Source organism: Triticum aestivum, chromosome 1D (assembly GCF_018294505.1).
Source record: "Triticum aestivum cultivar Chinese Spring chromosome 1D, IWGSC CS RefSeq v2.1, whole genome shotgun sequence".
NCBI lineage: Eukaryota > Viridiplantae > Streptophyta > Magnoliopsida > Poales > Poaceae > Triticum > Triticum aestivum.
In genome coordinates, this window is record NC_057796.1 from 292,879,669 (window position 1) to 292,892,154 (window position 12,486).

The following is a 12,486-nucleotide window of genomic DNA, read 5'->3' on the forward strand; positions in this document are numbered from 1 at the left end:
TTTTTTCTCTGAATCCAAGGTCACGCGTAACCCTACAGTTATCCAGGTACCTAGTTTTCAGCTGCATTTGTCCGAGTAAACAAGTTTCATGTAATAGAACCTTTTGTTCAATTTTTAAAATCGTTGTGCGTGCACCATGCAGGGTTTGCCGGCAGTCAGCCTGTCAACAGTGCTTCGAACGGTCAAGACTTTGCTCATCAAGATGTGTTTTGAAGTGGACGTGGCCGTTTCCCTGATGCAATGCTTTCGAAGCCTTGAGAACTTGTTTATCGAGGTGATGATTCTCACACACATTGAAAGCCCATAACATGCATACTGTATACTTCTACTGTATGTCTTAAAAAGCTTGTCTTACATTCGTCTGTAAATTGATACACCCGTGGCTAGACATGTTTTAGTATTACATACACCCGTATCTACAAAAAATCCAATAAATACTTTACACTGGATGCTCTTTCGACAGAATCTCTGTTTTTAGAGCTTAAGTATTTTCATTCTTCATGTACATCTAGGGAGGACTCTGTTGCGGAGAAACAAATACATGGCGTCGTAAGCATCGACCGTTTGTCAAACGAGATGACTTTCGTTTGAAGACAGTAACGCTGGATGACTATGAACCCTGCTTGGTAAACATTGAATTTGTGAGATTCTTTGTTCTAAGTGCAAGCAAGCTTGAGACCATGAGGCTTAACTATCGCTTTGACCAAGACTTCATGGAAGAATTTTACGAAAAGCATCAAAAGGATCTTCTGTGGCACAAAAAGGCTTATGAACGTGCTCGCCTTATATTATCAGGAGCGTGCAAGCACCGGTTCTTTTATTTAAAACTCACGCGTGTTGAATACCTGGATTTGACGGACCCATTCAGCTGTGACTGCTGAACACAGAGCTGGAGTAAGTTGTTCAAGCTTGCAGGGTTACATGTTGTTGTGCCCTTTTGAATGTGCGTTTTGTCTAAACATGAACAGACAACCCTTGTAATATTTTGTACCGTCTCTAAGCTTCCCATAACAATCCTTGAGCAGAAAGTGTTGTAACTGTGCAAATGAAAGTGTTGTAACTGTGCAAACGTCCGTGCCTTCAGGCACATTGAATGTTTCAGCGGAAAGATTATGAGTATTTTACCGGCACGACACTGACTCTTTGTTAGTACAGTACCATGTTCCCACTGATAATGAACTTGTCAGTGGGAACCTTTCCAATACCGAAGCAAGTCCGTGATTCGTAGGCCAATAAAACCGCGTGTGTCTCGTGACATGACTGCTGTTCTTCGTCTTGAGGTCAGACTTTGTCTAGAAACTTCACAATCGTGCTTTTATAACTGACTATCAAGAAGGTTCGTACACGTACATGTAGAGGCCTTACTTCGGCGCCTTCTGCGCACACTTTTCTGCACCCAGAGAGGGTTTATGCTGAGCCAGGCCTGGAGAAACGCCATGCCTGTGCGTGTAGTGGCTCCCCAATAGTGCCTCCGGCGCCTGCATCTACGTGCCTCACATGACATAAGCTGTGACTGTTAGGTGCCCGTGGAACCAGACGCCCGCGGGTCCAGAGAGCTCACAAGGGTGTCTCTCTAGTAGAGCATTCTCACCACACTTTTGTGCATCCATTGGGTTGACACTCGTGCCTAAGAAGCTTCATTTCCGTGCCTCCGGTGTTTCAATACACGTGCCTCACATGACACTTGCCGTGACCCTTGTGGTTGCAGAGAATACATGCCCGTGCCTCCATAGCTGAGTATTCGGATCCATGCCTCTGCCACCGTCATTTTGTGCATTCAGAGGGTTGACAATCGTACGTCCCTGTAAAGGCTAGACTTTGGTGCCTCCGGAGCCTCCACCCTTGTGCCTCACATGCCACGAGCCGTGGCTTTTACGTTCCCCTGGAGACACACTGCCGTGGATCCAGAGACTTCACAAACGTGTCTTTTCAACTGAGTGTTCACAGCCATGCCTCTGCCACCACACTTTTGTGCATCCAGGGAGTCGATAGCTGGCTGTGTGGAGGCTTCAACGAGGTGTGTGCTTGTACAGACTTTAATTAGGTGCTCCACCGCCTGCACGCACGTGCCTCACATGACACTTGCCCCCGTGTCGTGGCGCCACACCCGTGTCTCTACAGACCGCACAACCGTGCGTCTCTAACTGAGTATTCGACACATGCCTCTCCCACCAAACTTCAGTGTATCCCTACAGTTGATACCCCTACCTCCAGCGTATAATTGAAGTCTGCCTTCAGGCACATTGAGATGTTTCAGCGGAAAGATTCTGAGTATTTTACCGGCACGACGCTGACTCTTTGTTAGTACAGTACCATGTTCCCACTGATAATGAACTCGTCAGTGGGATCCTTTCCAATTCAGAAGCAAGTCCGTGATTTGTAGGCCAATAAAAACGTGCGTCTCATGACATTATGGCTGTTCTTCGTCTTAAGGTCAGGACTTTGTCTAGAAACTTCAGAACAGTGCCTCTGGCGCCTGCATCTACGTGCCTCACGTGACATAAGCCATGACTGTTAGGTGCCCGTGGAACCCGATGCCCGCGGGTCCAGAGAGCTCACAACGGTGTCTCTCCAGCAGAGCATTCTCACCCATGCCTCTGCCACCACAGTTTTGTATATCCATTGGGTTGACACTCGTGCCTAAGAGGCTTCATTTCCGCGCCTCCGGTGTTTCAATACACGTGCCTCACATGACACTTGCCGTGACCCTTGTGGTTGCAGAGAATACACACCCGTGCCTCCATAGCTGAGTATTCGGATCCATGCCTCTGCCACCATAATTTTGTGCATCCACATGGTTGACAATCGTACGTGCCTGTAGAGGCTAAACTTCGGTGCCCCTGGAGTCTGCACCCTTGTGCCTCACGTGCCACGAGCCGTGGCTTTTACGTTCCCCTAGAGACACGCGGCACGTGGATCCAGAGACTCCACAATCGTGTCTTTTCAATTGAGAGTTCGCAGCCATACCTCTGCCACCACACTTTTGTGCATCCAGGGAGTTGATACCTATGTTTGTAGAGGCTTCAATGGGGTCGGTGCCTGCACAGACTGCAATTAGGTGCCTCCAGCGCCTGCACGCACGTGCCTCACATGACACTTGCCACCGTGTCGTGGCTCCACACCACCGTGTCTCTATAGATCGCACAACCGTGCGTCCTTAACTGAGTATGCCGACCCATGCCTCTCCCACAAAACTTCTGTGTATCTGGACGGTTGATAGCCGTGCCTCGTCAATACGCACGTCTGTCGAAGCTGTGACTATTCCACCACGTCTGTCGAAATCTTCTAGATTAGGTACGTATATATATTGTCGTCTTTGTGAATCGTAAAACACTAACCCTCTTCCCAGATCAACCGCACAGAGAGCTGCAATGGAGGCGGCACGAGCTCGGCAATGGAGATGAAGAAGCGTGCCTCTAGCAACAAGAAGACGAGGTTCGCGGCTGTACCCGTGCCCTCTAAGCTCGTTAAGAGGAGCGGTCGTGGCCCGCCCACCGGATCCGAGAACCATGTTGAGTCTGGTCCGGACCGCATCAACGATCGCCCGGACGCCATCCTCGGCGAGATCATCTCTCGTTTGCCCATAAAGGAAGGCATGCGCACACAAGTGCTCGCATCTCGGTGGCGCCGCATATAGCGCACTGCACCACTCGATCTTGACTTCCGTGTGATCCTTGATACTCGTTCTACCAGATCTCTGGAAAAAATCTGTTGCCAAATCATCCGCGTTCTCCCGGGCAAGCAAATCGTCCAGGAAACGTACATCGGAACTCAATGCCGACATCTTAGTTGCAACTATCGCGGAGAATCTTTCGCCGATGGCTTCAGTCTTCCTGTATCTATCCTCTCCGATCATGAGGGGCCGATTCGCCGCCTCTGCATCCCGACAAGCTACCTCCAGTGCCAACTTTGTGGCGTCGATGAGTTGTTCCTGTCTCGGAATCTGGACAAACTCCAGGTTTTAGAGTTCTATCATATATTCCCAAATTTCTTCTACCCAGGGCCAGCAGCACGCAGAATCCCTTCTTCTATGCCGTCGCCACCGGCATCCATCTCTAGATTTCGCTCGTCTCTCCACACCGTCACCTTCGCCATGTGCAAACTAGAAGACAATCTAGTAGAAATGCTTTGCCTCCCACTGCTCAGGAGACTTTTGATGGTGGAGGTTTATATATCGGATGTCTCCTTGCGGAAGTTCATCCACCACGGTTGCCCTGCCCTGCAGTGCCTGCTGCTTGTTTGCAACAAGAAATTCTGCTGTCTACGAATAAACTCAGCTAGGCTTGTAAGCATTGGCATTCGTTCCGACGGAGGAAAACTGATCATTGAGGATGCCCCTTCCCTCCGGAGACTGCTACATGATTCTGTAGATGCACAACTACAAATAACAGTTTTGTCCGCGCCTGTGTTGGACACACTGGGAAAAATTTCTGAATTACCCAAGGAAACAAATATCTTCATTGGGTCTACAGTTATTCAGGTACTGCCTCTGCACGTTACTTTGACATGCGTTATTCAAAAGCACTTGAGATTCACATCCACGAGCTAATAATATCACGTTATGTGCTCAATGAAGGGTCTCTGCATAAGTAGCCTACACGCGGTGCTGGATTCTGTCAAGACCTTGTTTATCTCACAGACATGGTTTAATCTGGATGAGATTGTTGACTTGCTGCGATGCTTTCAATGCTTGCAAAGCTTGTGTATCGAGGTGATGATTTCACACACGTTGAAAGCCCATGCACAATATACATAATATACTGGCACTAATTGCTCAGTTTGCTCTTCATGTGTGTTTACGGGGGAGGATGGGATCAAAGAGGTATAACAAATGAATGGCGCCAAAAGCAGCGGGTGTTTCTCAATAATCACGACATTTGTTTGAGGACATTAACGCTGGAAGACTATGAAGTCACAGATGCAAACACTGAATTTGTGACATTCTTTATTCTCAATGCTAGGATGCTACTGACCATCAGGCTTAAGTTTGGCCTGCGCAGAGATTTCACTCGTGAATTTTACAAACGGCAAGAAGAGGTACTGCAGATGGACAAAAGGGCTTCTAATTGTGCCGAGCTTAAATTAACAACAACTTGCAAGCATATGCACATGGATTTAAAAAACACAGGTGTTGAATATCTGGATTTGCCAGATCCATTCAACTGTGGATGCTGAAAACAGGTCTGGAGAGATGTACTTGCTATATTGAATGAGGGCATTGTGTAAACATGGTCAATGAATTCTCACTCGTTTTGCACCGTACCGTCTGTAAGCTTTTTTTCTTGAGGCAGTAAGCTCATATTTTTAAAATTAGGGATATGAACGTTTATGATATCAATTATGTACATGCTTTATGTTTTCAAAATCGATCATATGTTTCTGGACCCAATGATAAGAAAATCAGCTCACACAGATGCTCAGAAATCAAACTAGTATCCTCTTGTTTATCTCAGTTGCTTGGCATGAAATTCTGTCTTTTAAAAGCAACATGCGTCCACTGCAAACCTGCAACTGCTGCAACCGCGTCTCTCCGAAGGACGTCCGTGCACCCCACAGGAAACGAACGTGCATCAAGAGGTTGTGAAAATCATACGTCCGTGTGAACACGTCACTGAAAACATTTGGAATGCTGTGATAATGACTTAAGGTCAGCAACGAACCTCCAATCACTTTTTAGATGTTGGGTTTCCATTCTCATTATCATATTGAACAAAACTCATGCATCCGAAGAATTCGTCAAAGCGAAAGATTACGTGCCCCTTCTAATTGCAGACACCGTGTCCCTTCGAGAGACCGTGTCAGAAATGAACAATTCGGAAAACAGTAGCACGGTCTTGCATCATTTAAACATACACCCGTGCCTCTCTCAGTGAACAAGCAACTTAAAATGTTACAAAAACAGAGGCACTTCAGTGCATTTTCTCCTTGCAGAACCGTGCGCACCGTGGCTTCACTCCCCTGTCCCTCGGAGTGGCCGTGTCATGCGAAAACAACTAGGAGAACACAACTAGGAGTGGCCGTGTCATGCGAAAACAACTAGGAGAACACAAAAGACGGTTGTGCGTCGTCCGCATGTACAACCGTGCGCCAACTGCTTAAAGACGCGCGTCTGTCAATGAACACGTCACTGAGAACATTTAGAATACAGAGGCCTTTCCGTGCGTCTCATTCTTATCCTTACAGGACGATGCGCACCGTGGCTTCACGTCCCCGTCCCTTCGAGAGACCGTGCTAGGGAAAAAATACTTCGAAAAACAGAAGCATGGTCGTGCGTCATGGACGTGCACAACCTGTCTCAGTGAACGCCTCGCTGAGAAAATTTGAAAAACAGAAACAAAGCCGTGCCTTATTTGCATGTAAGTCCGTGCGTGTTGGGGCCGTCAGTGTGTGCCTCTATGCTCCTAATAAGCCAATAGTCTTGTCTTTGCCGCTGTACAGTAGCCCCATGTCAGTGAGCAGGCGCGTATTATAACTGTCTGTTCTGCTTTGTGCCAACCCAGACCGCCCCCTCCCACTCACCCGCTTTAGAGTTCATCATCTCTTCTCTCTCGATTCTCCCTCTAGATCTAGGGTTAGTCCATTTTCACTTAATTTCTATGTGAATTTTTCGCCACGATCCGTTTTCCTCTCTGTTCGTTTCGTCTCTCCGTGTTTGAAAGCGACGCATCTGCGCTGTTATGCTAGGAATTGCCTGGAAATTCGTTATGATCTAAACCAAATCCGCGCAGTACGAGGCCGAACCTGAACACGACCCGTGCCTCTTAGGGGTGGGGTTGATTGGGAGTCGGCGTTTGTGCTTGAGAATGCTATGAGCTGCAGCGACCTGCGGCGTCCAAGTCCCAGGTGAGCGATGAACTTCGCCGAGGGAGGTTGGTAGTTTAAATTGAAGCCCGTTAGGTCTTGCAAACAACGGCGGTGGCCGGAAGTCCGATATGTTGAGCTCTATTGCTTAACCGGCCACAGGGTGCTGGAGGTCGGCGTTTGGGGTGCTGTTGACTGGGAGTCAGCGTATGTGCTTGAGGATAGCGTTTGGGGTCCTGTACGCTGGAGGCAAGGTTAACGTTGATGGATCACCCGTTTCAAATACCACCTAGCCACACATGTTCCGGTGGTTGGCGTCGGCGACGGTGGCGTATGGTTGCGGATGACGTTGTTGCTGGGTGCAGCTCTGACGAATTTACATATAATTTTAATGTTACAAACACTCCTTTGAGCGGCCTAATGATAGACTATTGTTTCTCCTTTTTGCCTGTCTTGTCTTGAAATATGCATTTGCTAAAGCTGCTTTTAAAACCAAGCAGCAGAAATCCTTTCACTGATTGACATTGACAACCAAGATTGTGAACTGCTCTAAAAATAGTCAATACTGAATTGTGATGAATTAAGCAACCATTTTTGGAAAATAAAATACGGATTTAATTAAATTCATATTTCCTCTGTTATTACATATCCTATATCTACTGTTCACCTTCTAATCAAAAGCTGTGCACATGTCTTTTTAGGAAATTGCTTGTGAACGACTATTTATGTAAAAATGCCGGTTTAGCCGAATAGTTTTTCAAGATAATAAAATTTTCCTTGTGTTGAGAATTTCATATAACCGTTGTTTTGCAACGTATTCCAGGGGAAACCATGTGCTGTGATATATGTACCAACTTCGGTTGCCCTGGATTGGAGTCAGGCGTTCTTCACAGCACGATAACAGTGCATCTTCCTTGATGCTTCAAGACATGCCTGGTAAGGAGAATTGTTTGCCACCCCATGCTGCCCATCAGTTACTACCAACTAGTGTATCTTTCTGATGGAGGAAATAAAAGTTTCTACCATATTGTTGGAATGGAATGCCTACATTTAAGCATTTAATGATATGTTTTGAATTTTTGATGTACCTTGTTTTATCAAATAGCAACCTGTTGAAAACAATTGGTACATATATGATAAGCGCTATCTGTCTTGGTTATACATGCCCCGTAAGATTTTTTTCTTGCGCAGTATGTGCCATGCTATTGCAGGCAGCAAGTCACTTCTTCAATCTATCAGTGGAAAGAGGAAGCAATTCAAGAAGAAGGAAAACAAAGAAATCCAATAGTGATCACCAACGAGGATCTGTCATATGAGATCTGCATCACCGATGAACCTAACCGGTCTAAAATTCATGGACCTGGCTAGGAAAAGTTAATTAGTGACTACGATCTTCATTATCGAGATCTAATCATCATAAACCTGGATACTGGGAGTCTGTCCATTGAGATAGATCTGAGACTCAGTGATTCTCGAGGAGGTCACAGGCCCCTTCCCAAACCATCACTAGGTAAGTGCACCAACTTCCATCCTGTTTTATCAACTACGTTTATCAGCATACTTTGGTGCTCCTACCTCTGTCCACTAAATGAATGTCATACTTACAGTCGAAGTTATTTTCAAAACATTTTATGCAATTCTGTTGATTATCATCCCAACTTGATCACATGCATTGAATTTAACCATTCCTTTTAAACTTAATACCGAGTTCATCTGTTTAAACAAATTCGTTTGAAAATGAGTTATTTTTTCCATGCAGCTCTTGATTTTCTAAATGATTCAGAGAGGGAGTACATTGGGAAAACAGTGTTTGGTCGAGGCGTAAACCTCTCATACAGACAATTTGGACAGATGATATACTATGTGTTTGAGTCTGACGACTTCCCCACCATACCCTTTGTGCAGCGTCTAAACGTCACCAATGTCATAAATGGTCGTCTGGTTAGTCATTGAATATTTGTTTTGATCCACTGCCATGGTTTTGTTTGCTATTTTTGATGTTTTATGTCCTTGTACATTGACTTTATCTAGTAATATCGGTACAATCTGCAGAGAATCCTGTCTGCCGTTGTGAGGCTTCTAAAGATGAACCTAGGATATGTACCTCAAAACGGTGGAATCAGCCTAACAGAGATGTATGTGCAATAGACATGAGCACAATGTACTCCATACGAACCGACGGCAGAATGGAGGTGACCGGTTTTTCAGATTTTGCTCGGGAAGCTTAGCTAAGGGTTGGTTCAATTGTCCTTGTCACAATTGAAAAGCGGTGGCCAACATTGGGAAACATGAAGCAGCTGCGGATGATAATCAACGACCTTTCCTGATAGAGCGTTGCCGGTGGCTATACTTCCTAGTTCAGTAATTTATGTCTGTTTTTTGAACAGGCTGTACACACCACCAGTTTTGTTATTTAGTTATGTCATGGTATGTAACTGAGCATATAATTATATCCAAGAGGACGGTGGTGAAAATTCCCTGTCAAAGAAGGTGAAACACTTACGTGGGTTAATTTATTTATCTCTGATAATAATAAAAGGATTCGCTGACTAATAATGGAGGATGAATGGCTATGGTGAAGTATGTTTCAGAATAGTTTAGTGACGTTGCTAGCTCTGCACGTCAGTAGTATACATAATTTTCACTATGGTGCTCCGCAGAATAGCGTCATGCCAAGTAGTTTTGTGGAGGACAAGCATACACCTCTGTCAACCGCACAACACTTCTCCTAAAAACCTAGCGCCTTCCCCTATGGCTCAGTCACCTTAAACATCCATGCCTTTACAAACTGTCACTTAAAACATTTGACAGAACACGGGCACGGATTGACGTCCATGCAATCACATAGCATTGTACCTGTGCCTCTAGCTGTGCTTCTCGCTGTATAAGTGCGTTTCGCAGCTGCATGCCCACGCCCCTCGTTTCTTTCTTGTTGTTTCTGCTCATCTCGTACTTGCAACTATTTCAGACATGACCGTGCCTGTTGCGTCGGCACATTCATGACTCTCAAGACCGTGCCTCGACAAGAATAACGATCGTGCTTGTAACAGTGAAGCGTACAGGTGATACATTCAGGACACCTTAGGGACCACCTTCTTGCTACTATTTCAGACATGACCGTGCCTGTTCCATCGGCACATTCATGCCTCTCACAGTTGATTGAAAAACATTCCGGAAAACAGTAACGGACGCCTATTGTCAATCCTCACGTCACGTACATTCGTCGTACATTCCTTCGTCACACAAGTAATAGCCATGCCTCTGCCACAGAACATATAAGTGAAAAACGATTCTCCCTACACTTGTAAAACCCGGAATGCCCTGCATAAATGTCGAATCCCACCTTGCGGTAAAACCATGGAGGCCGGTGCTTCTCAGAAACACATCTGTGGCTTTTTGCGCATGTAGTTGAGTGCACGGCTATTTGTTCGTGCCCGTGCCTCTCACGTAGCACCATAGCACGAATGGACGCCCGTGCAATCACGTAGCTTCATCTCCGTGCCTCACGTAGCATAGTATATGTGCCTCTTGTTGCGCCTCTCGTTGTATGAGTGCTTCTTGCAGCTGCATGTCCACGCCTCTCGTTGCTTCTCGTTCTTTCTGTCCATCTCGTAGAGTCAGTTGCAACACAGACACACAACAGTGCCTCTGATAAAACACAACACTTATACAACGAGAGTGCAAAAAGTTAACATTTGACAGCAAACTGAATGTATCACTGAAAACAATTGCCACGACCAGTGAATGTACCACGCCCGTGTGTCTAAGAGTTAAACCAGCCACTTCAAGCATGCTTCTCTTGGTCAGAGACTTGTGCCTCTACATACTGCCCCTGCATGCCTCACGAGATAAATTTTAAGAGTTAACATTTGACAGCAAACTACGCAAGACAATCTCCCCGACTTGCTGGAGATACGACGGTTGTTAAAAACATAACTGTTGATTTTATTTTTATTTTTATAAAGAAAAACCACGATCAAAAACCCAGGATGTGCACAACCGCACCGCCAGGGAGACGAAACCACGATCCAGAACCCACAATGTGCACAACCGCATCGACTGTGAGATCGTGCACTCCTTTGCCGCTTCCCCGCCCTTAAATTTAGACTTCCGTCGCGGCCTTCTCACACACAAACAACAGAAATCGCCATTGCGCTCCCACTCATTGTTCCCCACGAAAAACCAGGTTGCAGGAGGACCAACTGCTCCAGGCCATGGGATTCACCAGGGAATTCATGGAGGTGCAGGCCCACGGCAACACCAAGTTGCACGTGATCCACACCAACGACTTGCACAAGGCGGCGGCCACCATCGAGCAGTACTAGCGACACCTCAAATTCGAGCGCCACAAGATCGTCGGAGTTGATGTGGAGTACACCAATGACGTTGGCGAAGATCAGAAACCAGCCCTCGTCCAGCTCTCCGTCGGCAAGGATCATCCGGTGCTGCTCTTCCAACTGAGCGCCGCCGACAAGAACTGCACCAGGTTCGACAACTTCCTCGCCGACCCCAGATACACGTTTGCTGGCTTCTCCATCGACGGCGACATAGAGATGCTCGGGCGCGTCGGACTGGAGATCGCCCACTTCGTCGACATCCAGAAGGAATGGAGGGTGCCTACAGCTACCAAGCCTCTGGACTCCCTTGGGGATGTCTCAGGCATCCTTGTCCACGACTACTACAACAACATGAAGAAGAAGCTCACCAACGCAGAGCACCAGCGCTGGGCACGCATGCCCCTGTCCATGAGGCACATCGAGTACGCGGCAAAAGATGCTTACGCCGCGTACGAGATATGGAGCCGCCTCACCATCATCCAGGAAGGCCTCCGTCGGGCAAAACTCGAGAAGGATTAGTCCAGGAAGCGCACAAGGTCCTGGGGCGACTATGACTACTGAAGCAGGTGGTCCTGGCCAAGAAAAGTATCTAGAAGATTGCTCATGCCATTCTAGATTTCTCGTTAGATTTGCTTTCTCTCAAGACTGCCGTTTGCTTGTTCTAAATTTAGATTTGCTTGTGTCGCAGTTAACATATCTTCTGAACAAGATTATTTCCAGTGTAATGTTGCAGTTTTCTATTATTAGAATATATTGGCGTGAACTGAAAAATATAAACACAGTAGAGATACTATATGATTAGCGTAACGCACAGAGCAGGTACACATAGCAATCCACAAAATGACGAGCATGCAATGCACTAGTACCTTTGTGGATGCAGCGTCGAAATGCAGGGACAACAATTACAGAATGCTCCTAAAAGCAGTGCACAATGTTCTAACAAACCATTGCACACACAAATATTAAAAATCGTTTGTATGGAACACTTTAGAAAAACATTTTGAATACAGAGGTAGTTAGGTGTTTATTCTCCTCGGAAAACATTGCTTACGCCCGTGACCCTTAGAGAAGAACACTATAGAGGCACGGTTGTCCATCAATAACACCAACTACTTAAAACACCCACGAAGGCACTTCTGTGCCTCCACTCCTATGGGGACCGTGCGTAAATTGGCTTCATGTCCGTTAATAAGGCCGAATGCCTTCGAAGACACATGGAACTCATAGGCCATGCCCCCCGCAATGAAAACGTGTCAATGAAAGCTTCTTGAAAACAGAGGCACACCTTCACGTGCTTGCATCACGATCCTTCGCGTCCCTACCTCCCTTAGAATCATGTCCGTGCCTC

General features: G+C 46.4%; 1 pseudogene; it reads left to right on the forward strand.

The window, feature by feature from the left end:
* Nucleotides 1-11,015: 11,015 nt before the first annotated feature.
* Nucleotides 11,016-11,699, forward strand: LOC123168560 (uncharacterized; annotated as a pseudogene).
* Nucleotides 11,700-12,486: the final 787 nt, after the last annotated feature.